The sequence below is a fragment of the Chrysemys picta genome, unplaced genomic scaffold (genome assembly GCF_011386835.1).
Source record: "Chrysemys picta bellii isolate R12L10 unplaced genomic scaffold, ASM1138683v2 scaf583, whole genome shotgun sequence".
Classification (NCBI taxonomy): domain Eukaryota; kingdom Metazoa; phylum Chordata; order Testudines; family Emydidae; genus Chrysemys; species Chrysemys picta.
In genome coordinates this window covers 13553-37161 of record NW_027053290.1, presented here as the reverse complement: position 1 = coordinate 37161, position 23609 = coordinate 13553, and the positions used below count along the sequence as shown (strand labels likewise).

The 23609-nt window shown below is 50.3% G+C and overlaps 1 long non-coding RNA gene across 1 annotated transcript; it reads right to left on the bottom strand.

Annotated features, from left to right (window-relative positions):
- Positions 1-2879: 2879 nt before the first annotated feature.
- Positions 2880-6962, bottom strand: LOC135978979 (uncharacterized). Its single transcript, XR_010596317.1, has 3 exons — positions 6571-6962; positions 5382-5542; positions 2880-3090 (listed from the first exon to the last, which is right to left on the bottom strand). It is a non-coding gene; the product is annotated as an uncharacterized LOC135978979 (long non-coding RNA).
- Positions 6963-23609: the final 16647 nt, after the last annotated feature.

Here is a 23609-nt window from a genome sequence, read left to right as displayed (position 1 = left end):
GCCTGGACTCTCACCTTCCCTGGTTGGGTTGCCAGGATGCCGAGTCCTCTTACACCAAGTGAACGGAAAACTGGGCTGGGGTGTTTTGTCCACTCCTCGAGACGGTCCAAAGTGTCTGGATGTGGGAGCTTCTTGGCCTCTTTGTAACGCAGAAGCTGAAAACAACACAGAGCGAATCAGCAGCAGGGTGCTTACCGGAAAACTTTGTGTGTCGGTTCTGTGGAGAGGCATCATAACCTCCATGTTGTACCGTCCATTGCTATACATCAGCCCCACTTTGTGTGTGACACCCAGTCCTCCCACTGACTTCCTGGGGCTTTGACTGGCCGTTAGCACTAGACTCAGCCATAGGCCTTAGCAGAGCTGCTCTACCCTCCAGGAAAACATGTAGGGCAACAAAATGTTCAGTGACCATTTGTATGGCGGACTCTTGTGCATCTGGGGGTTTGCCAAGAGCAGCCGAACCCCTCGTGGGGTCTCTGTGAAGCAGAACAAGCCGCTCTGAGATAACGCGAAAGCTGGGACTGAGAAATCAACCCCCTGAGTTGAAATCCTGACCCCACTGAAGTCAGTGAAAGTTTTGCCATTGATCTCAATGGGCCCAGGATTGGACTCCTGGTGAGGAGAGAATTAAACCCCATCCCTTAATGAGTTAGATGAGGAGACAATCCCTGAAAACTGTCAATAGGAACTAGCCAGACAGAAACCGTGGAAATGGGGAGGACAACCTAGCGATGGACTATAGAGCCACCTCATTCCTGGTGATGTGCCTCTAACTAACTCATCCAATAGAGAAGGTTAAAGATTGCTCACCACATTCAGAGCTAATGATCCTGCATCTGGGGGAGCTTTTACCATGATCCTCTCTCCTCCATACCCACTCTCAATGCCCTTCTTTGCTTTTCCTTAGTGACTTCGCAAGGAGGAACCTTTCATGGACCTGCAGAAAGGCTGATGCTGACAGGAGACCCAGCTGCCCTTCGGGAGAGTCCAGGCTGATGCTGTTCTACAGAACCCTAGTTTCTTGGATATTCCTATCAGGCTCCTAATTACAACTTTGGAGCAACCAATGATCCCCTAAAGGATCCATCTCAGATTTTACACTGAGCGTGCTGGGACAGGACTGGGGGAGCCTAGTCAGTGCTGCATGGACACCTGGCAATGTGGACATGACCAATAAAGCTCATCGTTTATGTAGCGCAATAATGAGTCTCAAAGGGTTGATTTAAGGAGTTGCTCACTAATCTAGGTCACAAGACCCAATTGCTCTCATCAGCTAATGAAACTTACTTCTACAAAGAAGGCCATCATGGTCAGCCTGTGTTTCTTATCACCTCTGTCGAGGAGCGGGATCACTAGGTCCAGCAGCATCCTTGTGGTCTCAGGGCAAGCATAGTGCACCACGGCTCTGTGACACAAAGCAGAAATACCTTTGTTAGTAAGGGAAGAAGCACATTCTGCAACAAGGGGGTGAGGGGTCAGCTTGGGGCCACATGGCAGCCCAGAAGTGAGGACTGTTTCATTCTGGAATTGCCCCCACTAACAGGACTGACTGCATGGAAAACGCTTGTGTATTACCTGGCCAGCAGGCTCACCCCACGGAGGTGATCTTGGGGGCTTTGTAGGAGGATCCAGCCTTGCTCCTTCTCCATAACAGTCAGCTCGGAACGGCAGCCAACACAGAGAAGCAGCATCTTTATAGCCTCCACTGCAGAGCTAGATTCAAACAACACACCAGCGTGACTGAGTGCCAGGAGCCCCCTCATGGTAGGTCTGTCAGGGAGTGACGGATTCACTTGTGTGTGGAAAGACACACCAATGGTTTAAATAGAGCTTAGGAAGGCACAGGTTCGTCACTGGGGTTCCTAGGCACTATAGTAATACAATTTAATAATATGAAGAAAGAGTTCTGAGCAAATCCTACAGACAATTGCACATCAGCACTAGGGCATGTCAGTGTCACAGAACAGGAGAACTTCAACCCTTTAGTGTCGGACCCACATTCCTTTGACACACTGGCAAATTGGCTCCCACTAATTTCTCCCCATAGCTGCTGGGATAGTCTTTCTACTTCCTCTGCAGTGCATTGGTCGGTATGTCATTTACCACTGAGAGACACCCTTGCAACCTAAGCCCTGCCTGCTAACTCCCTCAGAATTAGAGAGTTATGGAAAACCTGCAGGGGCCACATGAGAGCTGGAGAAGAGAACTATGACTTCTCTATGACTGTCCTTGTAATTAGACCGTTGACTTTCCAGTAGGCGCAGTACCTGGTGTGGAGGCTCTGCCGGCTGCTTTCCATTCCAGAGACTTTATCCCCTGGTATGCTCTGTCCCAGGCTGAAATGGATTTCGACAAGAAGAGCCATTAGCAGCTGATGATAGAGGCGATTTGTGGCATCTCTGGACTTGCTCACCGAGATCATCTCATAGAGGGCGCATGTGGCCTGAAGAGGGAACAAGACAGACACAAGCTTACTTGGAAATCCTACTCCCTCCTGCGTCAGGAAAAAGGGAGGAACAGCTCAGGGAAGTGGTGAGGGATTGAAGGAACAGTCCTTAGCAGCCTATCATGGGGTCCGTGGGCTGGAACCCAGAGCAGAGGTCAGGTCTGGGTTCCCCAGCAAGAGGCAAAGTACCGACCTCAGGACTAAGAGACCAAGAATGATGAGGCTCAGATGGGGGCTGAGGGCTTGGCACAGAGGCCACTACATGTTGGGTTTTCCCATATTGGACTTTTCTGTTAACTCTGGAAGAGGTGACGTGGCCAGAGGGCCAGACCATGGAACCTGCGGAGTGTTACAGAACCAGGAGGCTGGACAAGGGGACACCAGTGTGGAATAAGCCCTGCAACATCATGTCCTGGCATGAGGAGGCGCGTTGGCGGTGAGTGTGCCTTGTGACAGAGACATAGGATAGATTTAACTGTATGGGGCTATGGATGTTCAAACAGTGACTTACGGCAGCAGACGTGTGAGAGGCTTGGTGCTCAGAGCTGTGGTGACTCTGCAGCTTCACAACCAGGTTCTCCATCACCTGTCCTCCGAGGGCCGGGTCAGCAGATAGGAACTGCCACAGCTCGGCCGAATTGCTAGAAATTCAGAAATACGGCAACATGAGGGACTGGATGGCTTAGGAGAAAAGCTATTAAACCTCTTCACCAATGTAACCTCTTTGTAAGAGAAATCCTCCTGTGGAGCCAATGCCCTGCCCAGCAGTCCAGTCCCCAGAGCTTGTGCAATTCAATGTGGAGCATGAACAAGGACTCCATGGACCTCAGATTGAGAATCACTGACACAGGATATAGAGCATTTCAGCTCAAGGCTGCCAGTGTGAATCTGGCCTCAATTGGTCACAACCTAATTGGCTAATACCGAGAGGCTGATGGCTAATGGCTAATACAGCTTCTCTGGCAGCAGATGTCCTATACGAAATGAACTAAGGGTCTCAGACCAGTGCCCAGTGCACGCTGTCCACATTACAGAGTCAACCACCATACTTGGCCCTTGTTGGTAGGTTCAGGGATTGAACGGGACATGGAGGCTGAATGAGCCTTTCTTGCCTAGTCGGCAGCCCCTCCAGCTATGAGCTCAGAGTGTTGTTAGGGGCAGTGTGGAGGAAGCTTCATCGTCACTTCCTGGGCTGCAGCTGAGGTCTTCATTGTCCAAGGGTGTCAATGGGGCACCTTTCACCAGCATTAAATTCCCTTTAAAAAAAAAAGGGAGCGGGCATGCAGCAGCGTGGCTCAGCTCTCCGCAGCGCTCAGCCAACAACTGTGTGAGGGAGAGTTTCAGTGGAGTCCTCTGATATGCAGGGCTGGTTCTAGGATTTTTGCCGCCCCAAGCAAAAAAATTTTTGGCCGCCCCCACTTTTTTTTTCGTGCCCCCCTCCCCCCGGCCCCGTCCCAACTCCACCTCTTCCAAACCCCTTCCCCAAATCCCCAGCCCCACCTCCTCCCCCGGGCGTGCCACATTTCCCCCCCATTGCTTCCTGGGGGCCCCCGCGACCTCCCGCCCTAGCTCATCTCCGCTCCGCCTGCTCCCCCGGGTGCGCTGCTGCTGTGCTTCTCCCCCCTCCCTCTCAGGCGAAGGAGGGGAGGGAAGCGGAACAGCAGCGCGTTCAGGGGAGCAGGCGGAGCGGAGGTGAGCTAGGGTCAGGGGGCGCAGGAAGTAACGGGGGGTAGAGGAACCACTCCCCGCTCCAGCTCACCTCCGCCTCCCCTGAGCGCCCCCCGCTCAGCTTCTCCTCCCTCCCTCCCAGCCTTGCTGCGCAAAACAGCTGTTTCGCGCCTGGCAAGCCTGGGAGGGAGGGGGGAGAAGCAGAGCGGCGGCGCATTCAGGGGAGCAGGCGGAGCGGAGGTGAGCTAGGGTGGGGGGGCGCAGGAAGTAACGGGGAGTAGAGGAACTGCTCCCCGCTCCAGCTCACCTCCGCTCCACCACCGCCGCCTCCCCCGAGCGCCCTGCTGCTCGGCTTCTCCTCCCTCCCAGGCTTGCTGCGTGAAACAGCTGTTTCTCGCGCAGCAAGCCTGGGAGGGAGGGGGGAGAAGCGGAGGGGTGGCGGCGCGCTCAGGGAAGCAGGTGGAGGCGGAGCGGAGGCGAGCTGGGGTGGCGAGCTGGGGTGGCGGGGGCACTTTTTCCCCATGCCCCGGAGTCAGCACCTACGATGGGCGGTTCCAGAATGCCGCCCCTAGAAATGTGCCGCCCCAAGCACCTGCTTGTTTTGCTGGTGCCTGGAGCCGGCCCTGCTGATATGGATTGTTTCTGGAACTCACCGCTTGGGATCATCCATCATAAAACCACACTTTGCGTAATCACTGTTGCTCAACTTTTCCTGCCCAAACACAAATGTGCTTCAGACAGCAAACGTTCCACCTAGGCTCACTATCTGTACGTTCAGATGAAGGAGAACGGCGGAATGAGCTCTGCGCTTGCCAGCCGGAGTAGCAAAGGGATAGTGAACTCAAGAACACAGACTTAAATCCACCCCCTGCTCCAGGACCCATGAGCACTGACTGTAGGTGCGGGGAACTGTGCTTTTGAGAACTCCTCCCAAAGGCAGATCTCTAACAAGGCCCAGGGGCCGGGAGAGGGGGACTGGGAATGAGAGCTCCTGCCTTGCACATGGGGAGACACATTCAGGGAATGGGGGAGAGGAATCTCTGACAGGTGGATTTCGCTTGCTGTGGTTTGTGGCTGAAAAGAGAAGAGCCATCAGGAGGAGAGGGCAGGTAATTTGCCCCATGTAGAGGGGGGAGATTCAGTCCTTAACAGTCAGTGCTTTATACTTTGCCTTAGTAAGACCAAACAATGTGCTCAGTGGTGAGATTCTCATATAGGGCCTCAAAGGATCACGCGAGGCCTGAAGAGTGGAGGCATTTCGTACCTGTCTGTAGGGAAGGAGTAGTCCAGAAGGCATGAGATCACTGTGTCCAGATGCTCCGCCTCGCCAGCCAGCAGGGCCACTAACTTCTTCATCAGGGTCCTGGAGCTGGGCTGCTGGACTGAATCCAACCGGCTGCAAACCCCAGCCACAAGGTCTGCTGCCTGAGAGAGAGGGAACCAGATGAGACGGGACAAGACTCTCATCCCATCCTGCAGCTGGGGCAAGAGGGAACCTCAGCATCCCTGGAGAATCAGAGTTAGCCTCTAGGTTTTGCCTAAAAGTCACAATTTCCTATATTATTGGCAGGGCTCATTTCAGAGCCTTACAAGGTGCATCGTTGCAAAGACCACATATCAATGGCTCAAAGGAGATGAGTCCTATCTAGGCACAATACAGGGGTAACATAAGAATGGCCATACTGGGTCAGACCAATTGTCCATCTAGCACAGTATCCTGTCTTCTGCTGGTGCCAGATGCTTCAGAAGAAATGAACAGAACAGGGCAATTTCTCGAGTGATCCATCCCCTGTCACCCAGTCCCAGTTTCAATCAGAAGGCGTAGGGACACCCTGTGCAAGGTGTTGCACCCCTGACCACCTTGGCTAATAGCCATTGATGGACCTGTCCTCCAGGAACTTCTCTAATTCTTTTTTGAACCTGGTTATACTTTTGGCCTTCACGACAACCCCTGGCAATGAGTTATGAGTTGTGTTGTGGGAAGAAATATTTCCTTAGGTTTGTATTAACCCAGGTTTGTGTGTGTGTGTGTTTGTGTCTGTGTCTGTGTGTGAAAGGATAAATAAAACTTCCCTATTTACTTTCTCCACACAAATTCATGAATTTATAGGTGTCGGCATCTCATGAATTTATACAAAAGCAATATGATATTTTCTGTCTTATTATCTATCCCTTTCCTAATGCTTCCTAACATTCTGGTAGCCTTTTTGACTGCCATTGCACACTGAGTGGATGTTTTCAGAGAATTGTCCATGATGACTCCACCCTTGAGTGGTAACAGCTGATTTAGACCCCCTCCATTTGTATGTATAGTTGGGATTATGTTTTCCAATATACAGGAATCAGACTAGAAGATCTGATGGTTCCTTCTGGCCTTAAACTCTCTGAACGTATGACTGTTCCCAGCACTGGGAATTTTAGTTTCCGTCCATCTCAGCAGCAGCGCCCCATACCTTCTCCACCTTAGTCCCACCGCTGTTCACCATGGCAGACAGCAATCCCTCTGCAGTTGGCTGGCAGTTATTGTTGCAGTGATTCGTCAGGCCATCCATAACAGTCAGAATGAAATCTGTCCTCTCTCTTGGGTTGAAATAGACTCCAAAGAGCTGAAGCATACAGGGAAAAGTGTAATTTACAAAAGGCCTCGTCCTGATTCCACGGGGGGCTGATAACTACTGGAGCCCAGAGAAAGCCCTGGCTGGGGGTTGCAGGTCCTCTCCAGCTTCTCAGGGGCTCTGTTTTACTCCTTTCTATTACAGGGCCCCAGTGGCTGATGAGGCTTCTGCTGCGAAACCATATCACTCACAGTGAGGCAAGAGGACTAGTTAAACCATTACAGTGGCCAACCTAGGAGTGCTGCCGTGCACGTCAGGATGTGCATTTAGTGGTGTCAGACACCTACTTCTCAGGCATCCGAGGTGCAAGGGTCACCATTAAAAGATCAGCAGTTGCGGGATCCATGTAGTAATATTAGTAATGACTGTTACAGTACTCGGTCTTTGACTGTGACTGTATGTGATACCCTCCTACAACACATCCCAGCATAAATACAGCACCCAAGTCCTGATTACAACACCATCAGCATACTTCCTGGCTTGCAGCCTGACCCAAAGACCATTGAAATCAATGGAAAGACTTCCATTGGCTTCAATAGGTTTTGGATCAAGCCTATATAGTATAGACCTCGTTGTGACAGCTTCTAACAACCCAAAGTACGAGAGCAGTAGGCGTTCAACCTTCCCCATATGGACACTCCCTTTCCTATACTAGGACCCTCCCAGAATCCCCTTCCAAACTAGCCAAGACCCTGTCCCATTTGGCAATAAGGAAAGGGCAGGGTGCCTGTGCCCCTCAGGTTGGGAACCCATCTGCTAGAGCAGTGGTTCTCAATCAGGGATACACATACCCCTGGGGGTACACACAGGGGTGGCAGGTTTGTATAATTTTTGGCATTGCCCAGAATGGGTCCAAGTCCCACCTCCCCCTACACCTGCCTAAGGGTGCGGGAGGGGGTTTGGGGTGCAGGTTCTGGGAGGAAGTTTGGGTGCTGGGTGCAGGCTCTGGGCTGGGATAGAGGGTTTGGGTGTGGGAGGGGGCGTGCGGCTGGTCCAAGGATGAGCAGTTTGGGGTGCAGCAGGCAGGCTGACCCTGGGCTGGGGCAGGGGGCCAGAGAGGAGGACTCCCCCCAGCCCTCTCCCTGCTGGCCGCAGCGAGCTCTGTGGGAGAGGAAGGGGGGGCCTCCTCTCCGACCCCCAACACGACACTCATCCAAGCCCCCCCAGGCTGCTGCTCAGGAGGTCCAGCCAGGATAAGCCTCCCCCCTCCCCCGAGTCGACTCGGAGTCTCCTGCTGGGGTGCGGGGGGGGGGGGGGAGGGCTGCCATGCGCTCCTCCCCTCCTCCCTCCGCAGGCGCAGCAGCCACCTCAGCCTGCCCCGGCGCCGCTTCCTTGTAGCCGGCTGCGGCAGCGGCTGGCGAGGGAGCACAGTGCGGAGCTGCAGGGGGCTCTTGGGGGAGGCGCGCGGGGGTGGCAGCCGGGGCCGGGGGAGGTGCGTGGGGGCGGCAGGCGGGGCTGGGAGAGAGACCCGGCCCCGAACATTGGTGGAGCCGGGTCCCCTGGGCCCTGAATTTTCTCAAGCCCGGGCACCATGGGCCCATATAACTTGCCGCCCCTGGGGTACAGGGGGTACATCAACTCATCTAGATATTTGCTTAGTTTTACAACAGGCTCCATAAAAAGCACTAGCAAAGTTAGTCCAAACTAACATTTCATACAGACAATGACTTGTTTATACTGCTCTATCTACTATATCAGTGTTTCTCAATCTGGGGGTGCCAACCCCCAGGGGGGTCATGGGATGGGTTTAGGGGGGTCACAAGTTTAGGGTCGCCATTGGGGGTGGCAAGCAGGGCCCCCGCAAATCTAAGATACATGCAGAAGCTGAAGCCCAAGCCAAGCCCAATGCCTAGGTTTGCCAAATTTGTAATATTTAAAAACCGGACGCTCATGCAGGAGTGCTGGACCGCTTCTGCCCTGCCTCTTCCCCCTGAGGCCCTGCCCCCCATTTGGTCCTCTTCTCCCCTTCCACTGTTGCTCACTGCTCTTCCCCTCTTCCCCGCCCAGGTCAGGAGCAATTTGCCTGCTGGGAGCTGCAGCCGCATGATGTGGGTAGGTGGCAGCCCCGGTTGAGTAGGGGCTGGTGCGGGTGATGACCTGGCACCTCCCCACCTCCCTCACCCGCAGTAACTGGACTTTGGGTGTCCGTCAGTAGATCTGACCGGACACTATCAGATCCCCTTTTCAACCAGATTTTCTGGTCGAAAACCGGGCACCCGGCCACATTACCACCGCCCGGGGCTCAAGCTGAAACCCGAACCCCGCCACCTGGGACTGAAATCAGTGTCTCCTGAAAGATGTACACTAGTCTGGAAAGGTTGAGAACCACTTGCTAGAGAGTAGATCACTCTTTATGAGCATTTGTTGTCTTCACTGTTGTAGCCGTGTCGGTCCCAGGATATTGGAGACACAAGGTGGGTGAGGTTCTATCTTTTATTGAACCAACTTCTGGTAGTGAGAGAGACCAGCTTTTGAGCTACACAGAGCTCTTCTGTGTCTGTCTGAAGAAGAGCTCTGTATGGCTCCAAAGTTTGTCTCTTTCACCCACAGAAGTTGATCCAATAAAAAAATTGGACCTCACCCATCTTGTTTCTTTCTGAGCATGTCATTTCTAGCCATGAGGAAGGGCAGGAGCTGTAATTCTTGGGTAAGCCATACACAATAGAGATGGGCGATCCAGGGACAGGAAGTAGTTTGGAGCTGTGCGATACCGTATTGTACTGACACCAATGTAGAATGGTCATTAGTGCCAGGACGTGATTACCTCTGCGACCTTGGAGGGGCTGTTGCAAACCACAGTGGGGCTCCAAGCAGCCAGAAATTCCTTGTTCCTCTGTTCAGTCCATTCCACATTCTTTCTGTCCAACTGTGCAACTGAAATACATGTTAATAACACTCTTAACTTTCCATTCTGCTTCCTGGCTTCTGCTCTCATCCCTCTTTACTGGACAAAGCCCTTGGTTTGGCCCTGATCCAGGAAAGCATTTAAGCACATACATTATTCGAAGTAGATGAATAATCCCAGGGACTTCCGTGGGACTACTCGCCTGATGAAAGTTACAGATGTGCGTAAATGTTGTGCTGGATCAGGGCCTTGACTCCCAGAGTAAAGTGGCTCTATCAAGTGGTGACTGGAATCTAGCCAAAACACTTCAGTGGCATAGAAGTGGATTAACACAGTCATGAATTGAGCCCCAGATTTGGATCCAGATTTCCAACAGCCATCAAAGTTCTGGGGCGTTCGGGGTACAGGCATCTCGAACTGATCTAATTGGTCTGATGGCGTTTAATCCCCTATCATCGTGTCCCACTGACCCTTCCCATTCCCACTGAAGGAATTAGCTCTACCAGTCTCAGTTTGTGGTAACGTGTGTTGCCTTTCTCTGTATTCCCCCCCTCCCCTTTCCTTTCTTTGAAAGTCAGGGCTAGAATTACGGGATGACTATCAGACGCTTGTTTCTAGAGCCACAAAAAAAACAGCACTCTGTTCAAAGGAACAAATACCGAGCCAGATGCTCTACTTCTTCCTCAGGCACTACCCTGAACAGGAGCTTTGCCTGAGGAAAGTCTCTAGCATTTAGCTTCCAGGAGGGGGATTCAGATGCTCATCAGTGCTTCTCTTACTCTTTTGGCGCCACGCAATAGAGATGAGGTAATGAACAGCCTCTGCTGCCTTTGAGCCGATCTCCTTGACGGGATCCCCACAGCGGATCCCCAGCACTGCAACCAGGTGTCCGAGCCTGGTGAATGGAGACGCTTCCTAATGGTACAAAAGAGGAGAGGAGGAATCCATTACCACTGCAGGTAAAGCGGGCTGTGTCTCCTAGGCAAGGAGTCTATATCCACACAGTCCCTTTCTATAATGGGGCGTGATCCTCAACTCTCCCTTTTCAGAAGAGGCTTGGGAGCCAGAAGAAGAATATAGGGCTCGATCCCGCACCACAGACGTCCACTGGAGTTTTGCCACAGACGTCAGTGGGAGCAAGATCAGGATCATAATGATCTGTAACGGCTGAGGTGGGCTGGAATGGAGAGGCCTCTTCCTGCAGCTCTACAAGAGGAAAGTATCCCATGGTACTAGGATGAGGAATGGAGGCAAACAGGGAACCAGCTGGGGATGAAATGTCTTCAGTCTCTAGGATTTTGAAATCTCTTTTCTCTGAAATTCATTAGATCCAACCATAGAAAAACCCGTTCTTCCTGTGCCCCTTGTTAGCTGCCTTTCCTGCATTGGAAAGAGGTGGCCTATTCCTCCAGGGCACTGGATTTATTTTCCAAGTGTATCAGATGCCAACCCATCTCAGTCAGGATGATGGACGAGCAACGAGATCGGTTTTTCCTCCGCCTATTAGGGAGCATTGCACTGTGGGGCCCATCAACATACTTCTTAGCAGGAAGTTTCTCTGGCGTGGAAGAGTGCCCTGTAGGTCTAGTTTGCAATCAGGTCACTAGAAGTCAAGAGTTACTCACATCCAGTTTGACTTCTGTGGCCACGAAGTTTAGGAGCAGTATGCTGCTCCATACAGCCCTCTCCCGCAGGCAATCTTTCCTGGACTGCATCCAGGAGCCCATGAGCTGCAGGAAAAACAAGAGAGGTTAAAAATAACAGGGGGAAAGGATGTATACAAGTGATCCCCAAAGGATAATCTTTATTCTGGCTGAATCATCTCACTCTTACAGATACAGGCTGCGTCTGCTTTGTGCAGACTCAAAATACACATGGAATTCTTCTCTTCGAATGAAAGCAAAGTGCATTTCTCTCTGAGGGCCCAGTCACACACCCGCTGAAGTCAATGAAAGTTTTGACATTGATCTAAGGACCGATCCAATGCCCATTGAAGTCAACGGAAAGGTCCCCATTTGATTTCAATGAGCATTGGATCGAGCCTTTAATGGATGCAGGATTGGGTCCTATGTAAGGAAGGGAAGGGCCAAGTCTTCTCTGGACAAGCCACACAATCCAGCATTTCATTCAGCAAAATAAGAGCAGCTGGAAGAAAACTTCTATTCTTTCATAATTGCAGACTTTGGGCCAGCCCTCATGCTCTGTAGTTAGCGGCAGTCTTGGTTCCCATTGCACCCACTGGTTCTCACTGTGGGACAGCTGGAGCTGGGAGTTCTGTGGAGGCCAGGTGCCAGCCCTCACGGGGGACTAGAGTCCTGGCAGCGACCCCTCCAATTGCATCAGGAGTGGCAATGATGGGCAGTAAAGGGAATAACGTCCTCATTTGGAAAGGACACTGTGATGTAAGGGCCACCAGGAGACAGGAAAGAAACTGAGGGTAACAATGGAGGAGATTGTCAGACCTCACAGATGGAAATAGAAGACTCCCCCGTGCTACATGAACCTTGTCACATATGCCCTAATAGGAGAACTCTGTGGAGATGGGGCACTCCGTTCTTTCCTTAACTCTCCTTTCCCTCACAAGCTCTTAACAAGATTTTCCTGTTCCTCTTCCCTACCTTACCATCCTCCAACCGGCATCTCCAGATCCTGTTTACCTGCAAGATGCTCTCTAGCTCAGCCGGAACTGGATTTTCTAAAATCAGACTCTGGAGCATCTCGTTGAGGGTCTGCAATGTTCCAAAGAAGAGGTCCTGAAAGGAGGGGAAACCGTTATGCTCAGCGCCACAGAGCTGTGGATTATACAAATAATTTATCTTATGGGCTTGAGGCAAGAATCACAGGGTGAAATTCTTTGGCCTGTATTATACAAGAAATCAGGCTAGATCAGGGGTGGCCAACCTGTGGCTCCGGAGCCATATGTGGCTCTTCAGAAGTTAATATGCGGCTCCTTGTATAGGCACCGACTCCGGGACTGGAGCTACAGGCGCCAACGTTCCAATGTGCCCGGGGGTGCTCATCAGCGGCGTAGCCAGGTGGAAGGAACAGGGGCAGTGGAAAAAAAAAAGCGCCACCCGCTGCGGCCCTTTTACTGACAGGGCGGCGCTCCGGGTCTTCGGCGGCACCTCGGCGGCGGGACCTTCACTCGCTCTGCGGGTCTTCGGCGTCATTTCGGCGATGAAGCTTCAGTGCCGCCGAAGACACCCGGAGCTAGTGAAGGTCCCGCCGCCGAAGTACCGCCAAGACCCGGAGCGCTGCCCCATCAGTAAAAGCGCCGCAGCAGGTGGTGCCTTTTTTTTTTCTGCTCCCGGGTGAGTAAAATGAAAAAGGCGCCACTTGTGTTCGGTGGGGGAGCGACCGCTGCCCCGCGTCCACCCTAGCTACGCTACTGGTGCTTACTGCTCAACCCCTGGCTCTGCCACAGGCTCTGCCCCCCCTCCACCCCTTCCCGCCTCATCCCCTGAGCCTGCCGTGCCATCGCTCCTCCCCTCCAGAGCCTCCTGCACGCCACCAAACAGCTGATCGGGACGTGCGGGGGGGGGGGGGGGCGGCGCTGATCAGCGGGGCTGCCAGAGGGTGGGAGGCGCTGGGAGTGGGGTGGGGGAGCTGATGCGGGGGCTGCTGACATATTACTGTGGATCTTCAGCAATATACGTTGGTAAATTCTGGCTCCTTCTCCTAAGACAAGGTCTATAAAAATAAGGCCAGATCCTCAATGAGTGCATATTGACATAGCTCCATCAGCAGGCGTGAAGCTGCACGGATTCATACCAGCGAAGGGTCTGGCCCATACTTCTTGTGCACAATAGTTGCTAAATAATTAGCTACTTCACTTATTCAATAATGTGGGTGCCCTGAGCGCAAGAGAAACCGTATTTAGATTTGTTCTGGGCAGTGAATCCTTCAGGAATCTCGAGAAAACTAGCCTCATGTTTCAACTGATATTGGCCTGCCGTGATTCAAAGCTGTGCTCTTGACAATCACCCAGAAAGCCAGATGCATCGTTATATCCCTGCCTCATTTCCATTATAAACCAAAGGAAACTGATAACAGAAAGACATCTGCAGTATAAATGACCCTTTTCTTATAATTGATCTTCCAAATCATCCCCCAAACCTGATGTAATGAATTCATCAATGCCTCCCTTGGGAAGATAACATGCAGCAAAGCCCTTATCAGAGAGTAAGGAAAATGTTATAGCAAAGAAAGTCCTACATTGAAATGAGATTTTTTAACATTAGAAATAAATATCACTTTAACAAATATATCACCTTGTCTTTGCAGGAGCGCCGCCAGATTTTCTGCTGCCCAAGGCGGCGGAAGGTCCCGCCCCGAAATGCCGCCCCCCACAGAGGCGGCGGAAGGTCCCGCCGCCGAAATACCGCTGTGGTCGCCACCCCCCAAATTGTAGCGCCCTAGGCGACCGCCTAATGGGTTACGCCGGCCCTGTGTCTTTGCCCTTTACTCCTCTGTGTCTTAGATACTATTCACTCCAATGATTTGGTTAGAGAGAGCATATGTGAGCATGCGGGATGTGAGGCAAATTAAGTGTTCTAAATTCTATTGACTTTGGTAGTGAATTTGGTCCAGTGTCTGTAATTTCTCTCCCCTCAACTTTAGGGCCATAAATGGCTTTTCAGAATTAAAAAAGCGCAGGCACTGAAAGCTTTAGCAACTCTCACAGTACGGGTCAGATGTTTAAAGATTTGCCACCATATTTACACCCACAATTTGCAGGCGCAGCTTTGCTCCTACTGGTCTTTTCACCCATCAAGTTGATCACTTCGATGCCAAAGTACTGGATTTAGGTGTGAAATCAGGTATTTCAGGTGCCCACGTGTGCTAAGGTGTAACTGCAAATAATTGCAGGTCAAAAGTAGGGAGTAAAGTAAAGTTCAGGCTGAAAGTGTGGTTGTATTGAGTGCCGCAGGACCCCAACTTTATTCAGCCCCTTCATGCAAGAGGACCTAGCTGTGGGAGGTGCCACACACCAGAAATACCTGGTCAGTGATCAAACAATAGCCAGCCCCATTTCTGGGGCAAGCACTAAGTACGTTTTCCTCATTCCACATGCCTCATTTTAGCTTCACCACCCAGATTGGGATCCCCAGTAGTTCCCTAGTAAATTGAAAACGGATGGATCATTTTCATAATTGGGAATGTGGCAGCTACTTGCTGTATGCATGGGACGAATGATCAGGGCCACGTCACCGGGGCTAAAGTCCCCAACTGATACTCCACAATGGCGTTCCATGAGAAATTTCGTTGACAGTGTAGTCACATATCACCAATATGGGCCCAAAGTAAGTAACAGGAAGCCATTCTTGAGTTACCTTTGTGTCCTGGGCGCTTGTACCCCTGATTACTCCTTGCGCCTGCAATGTCGTTAGAAGTGGCAGGGAAAACACGCTCTTGAGGAATGTTCTCAGCAGGACACTTCTCTGGTGGGAGCCCATGGCCTTCACAACATGTTTTTTGCTGGTAAAAGGAAGAAGCCTGGATTGGACTTTGAGGTGCTGAAGTGTAACGGAGGCATCAGATGGTGAGGACATGAACTGAGGGTTATGCTGAAGGAGCGTGAGACTAAGAGACCTCTGGACTATACAAGAGAACAAGATCATGTGAACAGTAACAATGTAGAAGAGTAAGACACTGGCAAAGATTAACAGAACACAGGAAAAGCACGGGAGGGCAGGGACTGGTGACCCAAATAGTAAATCCGGCTCAGAAACGTTACAGAAGAGAGTGAAGGAAATGACTCAGCTGACACCTCCAGAAAGAAAATCATCTCAAAATGTCTGCAGAGACTCTTGGCTTTGAATCACATGTGGAGTAAAGAGGATTACAATGTTACTGGGTAGAAAATCATCAGTCAGTCATGCAATAGTCCCCCAGCTCCTCCCCAAAGAGTCCTCAGCATCTAAAGAGAAAAAGGCACGAAGTGAGGGACTGCTATTGGCAACTCTGATCCCACCGAGCATGGAGTGAGAAGCCAGGTGTGAAGGCTGGGCAGTTAAATGAGAAGTCACGTTACCTCAGTTCGATAATGATGGCCATGGCCTGGAGCCGTATGGTGCTGGAGAGAGAGTCCCAGGGTTCTTTCTTAATCATCTCCTGTAAGTCACAAAGGGGCAAACATAGTAAATGAGACACAAGTGCTCCCAGCATCAGTCCTACTCCCTCACACATTCATTGAGGAGGTTATACAAAGCCCTGGCATCACAGCTAACTCTGGAGGCCTCAAAAAAGGCTAAATTAGCCACAGGCTTCTCCAGAGTCTCCAATAAATCCCCAGCTAAAAGAACATCAGATATTCCAAAAGTAACAAGGAGCCCAGCCAAAACCCAGGATCTTCCTTTCTGATGGAAGAGCTCCCAGATCATGAAGCTACTCAGCCAGTGTTGTTGTCCAAAGGGATCTCATCCGTTTCTACCCAGCCACAAATTCACTCACTCATTTCCTCATCCATCTCTGTCCACTCATCTCCTACTTCCCACCAACTAGCATCCTCTCTCTGTCCATTCACACTAATATTTCCAGTCAATCAGCACTGACCTCAATTTTACACACTGAAATAATTGCTTCAGTGTATACAACAAAGTTCTTTACAACTCTCCAGATTCCATGGACCCTAGCGTGGGTTTAGCAGCTAAGTATTCTCCACAGTTCATCAATCTTTTCCAACCAACAACACGGACCCTGTGTATATTATTTACTCACCACTATGGCTCCTGCAGTGTCTGATGCAAAGTTGTGAATAAAAAAGTCAGGCATGTTATGCCAGTCGATGCTCTTGCTGAGAACAAACAAGAGTCTTAAGAAACTTTTTTTCACAATGAAATCCTAAACCAAAATGAGAAAAAATATATATCAGGGTGAAAGGGATTTAGATAGAGAACATCATCGGGTAGAATATTCTACCTTCATTCAAAACCCCTCCACACGGAACACCTGGTAGATAAATTAACAATGTTGCAGAGCAATGAATAGTCAGGAGCAGAAATCGTGGTGAGTTGAGGATGATGATGTATCCGGCAACACCTACAATATACTGGGCTCTGTCTGCAAACAAAGGAAGACACAGGCCCAGCTCCCAAGAATTGACAGTCTAAGAAGGTTCTGATGGCTTCCAGCAGAATGTTGGCTTGTGTAGGACCTGACTGTGTGAGCTACTTGTTCAGAGAAGGGTTGGATCAAGGAGAACAAGCAGAAGAGCAATGGGACTCCATGTGGAGGACTCCACACAGGGCCTGTTTTCTGTAGGACAAGTAGCCAGATGTAGTGTGACCATGTGTAATAAATGAAGGGGGGGGGCTCCCTTTTATGAACACCCAGCCAGCCAGTTAGCTATAAAGTCCCTCTTGGTGGCTGTTCTCTGCTTGCTTTACCTGTAAAGGGTTAACAAAGTTCCCCAGCTAAAGGAAAAGGAGTGGGCACCTAACCAAAAGATCCAATGGGAGGGCTAAAACTTTTTAAAATGGGGAAAAAACTTCTCTTTGTCTGTGTCTGTTCTCTGGAGACGGGACACGGAGCAGCAATTCTGTGTAAAGCTGGAACCAGGTATGAAAATTCATCTTCCATACCGAGAAAAATCATTGGCCAGGGAATGTTTAACTAGACGCGATCAGGTTTATTTCTTTATTTTGGCTTGTGGATCTCCTCTGTGCTAACCCCAGATACTTTTGTTTTGCTTGTAACCTTGAAGCTGAACCTCAAGAGAGCTATCTTGATGCTTAATTTTTGTAATTGTTTTCTTTTAAGATCTAGCAAAAAGCCTAAGTTCCAGATGTACTTTCTTCCTTTTTGTTTTTAACAAAATTTACCTTTTTCAAGAACAGAATTGGATTTTTGGTGTCCTAAGAGGTTTGTGCATGTTGTTTAATTAGCTGGTGGCAACAGCAGATTTCCTTTGTTTTCTTTCTCAGCTCTTCCCCAGGGGGGCGGGATTTGAAAGGGCTTGAGGATACCCCACAGGGAAGAATTCCCAAGTGCTCCTTCCTGGGTCCAAGGGGTTTTTTTGCATTTGGGTGGTGGCAGCGTTTACCAAGACAAGATCAGAGAAAAGCTGTAACCTGGGAGTGTAATACAAGCCTGGAGTGGCAGGTATTGCTTTTTTCAATCCTTGCCAGCCTCCACCTTCTGCACTCGAAGTGCCAGAGTAGGGATTCAGCCTTGACACCATGTGTATAAGCGACAAAGCTGGATCCATTTGTTTTGTCAGTGAAGATCTAAGGGTACGTCTTCACTACCTGCCGGATCGGCGGGTAGTAATCGATCTATCGAGGATCGATTTATCGTGTCTCGTCTAGACGCGATAAATCGATCCTCGAACATGCTCCCTGTCGACTCCGGAACTCCACCAGAGCGAGAGGCGGAAGCGGAGTCGACGGGGGAGCCGCAGCCGTCGATCCCGCGCTGTGAGGACCTGAGGTAAATCGATTTAAGATATCTCGACTTCAGCTACGCTATTCTCATAGCTGAAGTTGCGTATCTTAGATCGATTCCCCCCCAGTGTAGACCAGCCCTGAGAGAGGAGCAGTCGCCAGAGGAGGCCTTGGGTGGAAATGTCTCGTCCTTGAGTCCAACGGATAGTGTGAGGCAGGGGAGTAGCCGGGCAAGAATCTACTGAAACTAGCACAGAGTGGTGGGAAATCCCTGCAAATCAAGGATACCACCGACACACGGGGCATGAGATCACCAAAGAGTTTGTGGGATGTATCTGGAGAAGGCACTAATATGTATGTAAGCAGAGTCAGGATGAGCTCTACCCTGACATCTGGTGGTGAATTATGGCGAGTGTGGAAAAGAACTCCAGGGGCTGATCTTGTTTGCATAGGCACACCCACTCGCCTGGCATGAAACAGCAGCAACTCAAAGTGGTTACTTTGGCTGGTGTGGGATCCCCAGTCTTCTCTGTTATTGGGGCAGGAAGAATAAAGTTTTGTTACCCTGATTCTGTGAATCAAGGGCAGTGAAACTGTTGTATGACAGAAGGTCTGAGTGAGTCCTTCACCATTACCTAAGTAGCACTTACTTGACAAGGGGCATGGGTTACAAAACCCAGTGAATGGAGAGAGGATGGGGACAGGTATTTGTACCTGATGGTATGGGTCCTCTCTGAGGGGTTGAAACACCAATTGCACTACCTCCTCTCTCCACTGTTGAATATCAGAGCTAACTTTGATTCCATTAGAAGTCTAGTTACAGACTGCTGAGCTGAATTCACTTTGGGCCAATGGGGCTCCCCCTACTATGAGCTGAAATTGCTAAGAGCTGAAATCACAAAAGAGCTGAGATCACTGAGGCTGTGTTAACTAGTGGGGGAGCCTGAAGCTATATTGCTAAGCGGCTGGCGGAGCAGCTAGCAGAGTGGAGCCTTGCGGGACGGTTGGAGTGGAGCTGAGCGACTCACAGGTCGGTGAGCAGAGCGGAGCCTTGTGGGAGCGGCCCAAGGGATGGCTGAAGTGGAACAAAGCTGAGCGGCTCACAGGTCGGTGAGCAGAGTGGAGCAACTGCCAGAGCAGTTCGTGGGACAGCTGGTGGAGTGGAGCGGCTCGTGGTGAAGGCTGCAGCGGAACCCCGTTGGCCTCGGATCACGTAAGGTGCCCCTTAACACCCTGTGTGCCCCCCCCCGAACTCTGGGGCTGCACTGACCAGGGACAGAGACTTTGGGGGGTTGTTGGACTTTTGGGACTTTGGTGATCCTTGGGTTGCTGGTTTCAAGAACCCAAGGGAAAGGACACAGCCCAACTTGCTGGGGTGGGTTTTTTGCTCATGCTTTGTGTTATGAATCCTGTTTGTGGTGTTTTTCCAATTTAATGCTGATGTCGTTTACCTCATGTTATTAAACATTTTCTGTTACACTCAGACTCCGTGCTTGCGAGAGGGGAAGTATTGCCTCTTAGAGGCACCCAGGGGGTGGTATGTAATTGTCCCAGGTCACTGGGTGGGGGCTCGAGCCTGTTTTGCATTGCGTTATTGAAACGGAACCCCTGGATACAGAACCCGGCCCTTCTTGCTGCCAACTTAGATGGGCAGAAGGGTTACATGTATAATAGGAGAAAAGCATCCAGAGGCTGGATTGTCTGGAGTAAGTGAAAGAAGAAAGGTTGAGTGCTGTAGGCAAAGGGTTTGAAGAGAAGTCAGACCCTATGTGATAAACCTTCTGGGATGTCCCAGGCTGGGTCAGGTGGGACGGACAGCGTGAGGGGACATTAGTTTACAGATTAGATGGAGAAGGTTTATACCTCTTTGTTACTATTGAAGTAGTCAACAGTGTTTCTCCATGATTCCAGCAAGAGCATGGCTCCCTCCATAGCACAGCCATGCTGCTCACGTCCACTTTCATCCGCCTCCCAAATAGTCTCCATGCACGAGATATCTGGGACTAATAAGAAAGAAGGAATGACAGAAAGACAGAAATTACTGCCATTGCTGGTTAAAGGGGAACGAACGTGCCCTGAGGTGTCATTCATGGACTGATTGGTGCCCAAAAGACAGTTCATTTAAACCAAAGAAAGGACACGGTCTGTCTGTCTTGGGGTTGTATACTGCTGCCCATCACCGTGGTATCTGGGCTCCTTCCAGCTAAAATCAATGAGCAATAGCAAAGTTCCTATGGAAAGCTTGGCGTCACTGGCACATCTCCCTTTTTGGGGTAAGATATCTCTGCTCTGGGTAGGGTTATCTTTTGTTTGTTGGATTGATTGGTTTGATTCCCACCGCTTGTTTTGAATAGGGCTAGACATCTATATCCTGCTTGAGCAGGGGAGAAGTGAAGGAAACTGTGATGCCGGTGAAATAAGCCACTGACTCTCAACGCAAGAGAGATTGGTGTGATCAAAATCAGAATCAAATTGGGGATTCCTTAAAAAACAAAAACAAAATAAGAGACCCAGAATGAGACTCCTTTGCACTTCTATGGAGTTTTTCAGGGGAGGATCTCCAAATGGCTTTTAAAGGTGGGCCGGTATTATTACCACCATTTTTATGGCTGGAGAAACCATGGTACAGGGAGCTGAAGTGACTGGCTCAGTCAAACAGCAGGTCACTGGCAATGCTGGGAATAGAAGATAGTTCTCCTGACTCCAGTCACATCCTCTACCCCCTTTATTTCTTGGATAAATGTTATTGATTCATTACACAATAATATCTTGTGCTCTCCGATTGGACATGAATGAGCAGAGACCCAAAGAAATACCAGGACTCGCTGTACTGTATAGGGCCAACCAAATAATAGATTTGTCCGATAGCATGAACATTAGCCAGCCAAATATGGCTGAATAGGACTGGCTGATGCTCTTGCAATTAGGATTCAGTTCACATATCCTGCTTTGCCACCGTCAGCAGCATGGGAAAGCAGCTAGGAGCTCATGATGGGTGGAACAGCCAGGATAACATCCTCCCAAGGGAAGTGGTGGAAGCCCCATTGCTTAAGTCTGTGGTTTTCAGGTTGGCCACTTATTCAAAGTCAAAGAATTTCGCCTTTACACTCACTCTAAGAGTTAGAATGTGTCATTGCTAACAACGTTAGCCCTACAGAATTCACCTGCACGTGTGTTGTGAGAGGTTGGCCAAGACTATTTGACCTTGAAGGGTAAAGGTGTGCAGGGAGTGGGGGAGCAAGATTATTTTTGCTTTAGGTTATAATACAATTTTCAATGCCTCCTGACTCCCTTGATTGCTCTGTGTAATCATCTGGGGTCAAGACCCACTGTTTGAGAAACGTTGGCTAAAGACATTTAAAACTAGACTGGACTAAACCAGGGCTCAGCGTGGGATGGGCCGCGGTGGCCTGGCATATTGGCTTCTTTTTTCTAATGCCTTTTTGTTCTGCAGCATCTAAGCTTTCATTTAGAAACAATGTAAGTCTCTAGCTGTTATTTAAGATTTTTATTACAGTAATGCCTACGGGCTCTCCAAGAGCAGGACCCTATTGTGGAGAGGCACCAGCTGGGCCCAGAGTGTGTGTGGGGGTGTCTCCTTTGCACACTTCTGGGTGCAGAAGCGTGGCCACACCTAGGCCCCATTTTACTCCCTCCCCATTCCTCCTTATGGTTCCTGAGAGAGATGTACCTGCCAGAGCAGTGGAAAGAGGCCTTAGTGTAATGAGAACCAGGCTCTAGGATCCAGAAATAGGACTCCCATTCCAACCCAGGTATTGGGCTAGTCAGTCATCCCTAGTGTTGTATTGTTCTGCCTGCTCCAAGCAATGACTTCACTACAAGGGTAAGAAAGAGAAGGGAGAGCAGTGTGTGGTGGAGAGAAATAGAAACTGCCCTTCCTCTTTCAGCAGCCAGAGATTCCCAGAGAAATACAGGCTCTGGGGGCATCATCACCTCCACCAGTGCTGGAGAGCCTTAGAAATACAGGGGTCTGACCGTCACCCGGGTCTAGTGTTTGTATCAGGACTTGTAAGTATTGCGTTCACACTGGGGATGGAAGGACCTCACGGAGATCCAGCATTTACCAAACTGGTCCTGATTCAGGAACACTGTCTCCTCTCATTCCAGTCTCTGGGAGATTCCGGGATGATTAGTACTGGGACTGATTACTGCTAGCTCATTATTTATTTGCCAAGCTCCAGCAGTGATCTCTGCCCCCCGTGCAGAACAGAGGGCTGCCCTCGAGCTGCATGCAGACTCAGCCATGGAAGAGCGCCGTCCACCCACTAGCAAAGCCATGCGGCCACATCTATTTGTTCTCCCCTCCTCCACTTTTTCCATGTTTTCCCCCCCCACTCTCTGTGCCTTGTCTTCAGTTTCCCCTAAGTGGAACACAAACCCAAGAGCCTTTGGGATCACTGCAAATCTTTGAACACATGGGGGTTGAGACTGAGTTTGCCTCCCTTCATTCCCACCCCTTAGCACATCCTTAGCCTTTCCTTTTACCTGTAGTGACAGTTCGGGGATATCGCGTCTGGCCTCTCTTCGCTTTTTGGCAGATTCGCTTTAGACACCTTAGGATGGGCCCACTTTGCTTAGGAACGACCTTGGCTGGGCCATCTTGAGTATCTTCTCGAGCCAGCTCCAGCTCACGCTGACTCCCACTGGAATGTTCCTCTCTTCCCAAGGTGGACGTGCCCTCAGCAGCCGCGTCCTCCTCCTTCTCCTCCCTTGGCAAGCTGTGCACGTCCATTCTGCAACAAGTCAGGAAGGGGGGCCAGTTTTGTCTTATTGTCTGCGGGACAATTTCCAGCCTGAAGCTAGTGAGAAATGTGTGCGTCGTCCTCCGGCTAAAAATGTGAGCCACAGACAGCAGAGCCCGAGAACTGGGGCCCAGATCCTCAAAGGTATGGAGTTTCCCAACTTCCATGGAAATCAATGGCAGTTAGGAGCTTAAATACCTCTGAGAATCTGGGCCTGAGACCCTGCACCCCCTGCCAATCCCCCCACCAAGTGTATCTCTACACTTGCAGCTGGGGGTGTGATACCCAGCTCGCATACACATATTCACACTGGCTTGCTAAAATAGCACTGTAGCAAGGATAGCATGGACAGCGGTGAGAGGGGCTAGCCACCCCGAATACAACCCCACCCGGACCCTATGAGTACGTACTCCGGCGGCTAGCCCAAGCCACTGCCTGAACTGTCGCAGCCACACTGCTATTTAACACGCTAGAGCTTGATGACAGCTAGCGCAGGGATGTCTCCTCAAGCAGGGAATCGCACCCTGCTTGGTCCTGCCTCAGCGTAGGGGGCTGGACTTGATGATTTCTTGAGGAGCCGTTCAGCCCCACAGTTCTGTGATTCTACAAAATGAGAAGTGCTGGGGCCAGATTAAAGGTTGGTGCCAGAACCTCAGTTGAGAATTGCCTTCCTTTTTAACATGTAAATGCTCAGCTGTAATGAATCTAGTTCTTTTAAATACAGAAATAAATCCTTGACTCAAATTGTAGATTAGCAAAGGTTTGAGGGTTCCTTTTGGAACTTTGTTATTTTAATAAAGTCAATAAATATACTCAAAATTATGCAAAGGATAAGCAGTGTGGTCTAATGGTTTGAGTATGGGACTGGAAACCAGAAATAGATTT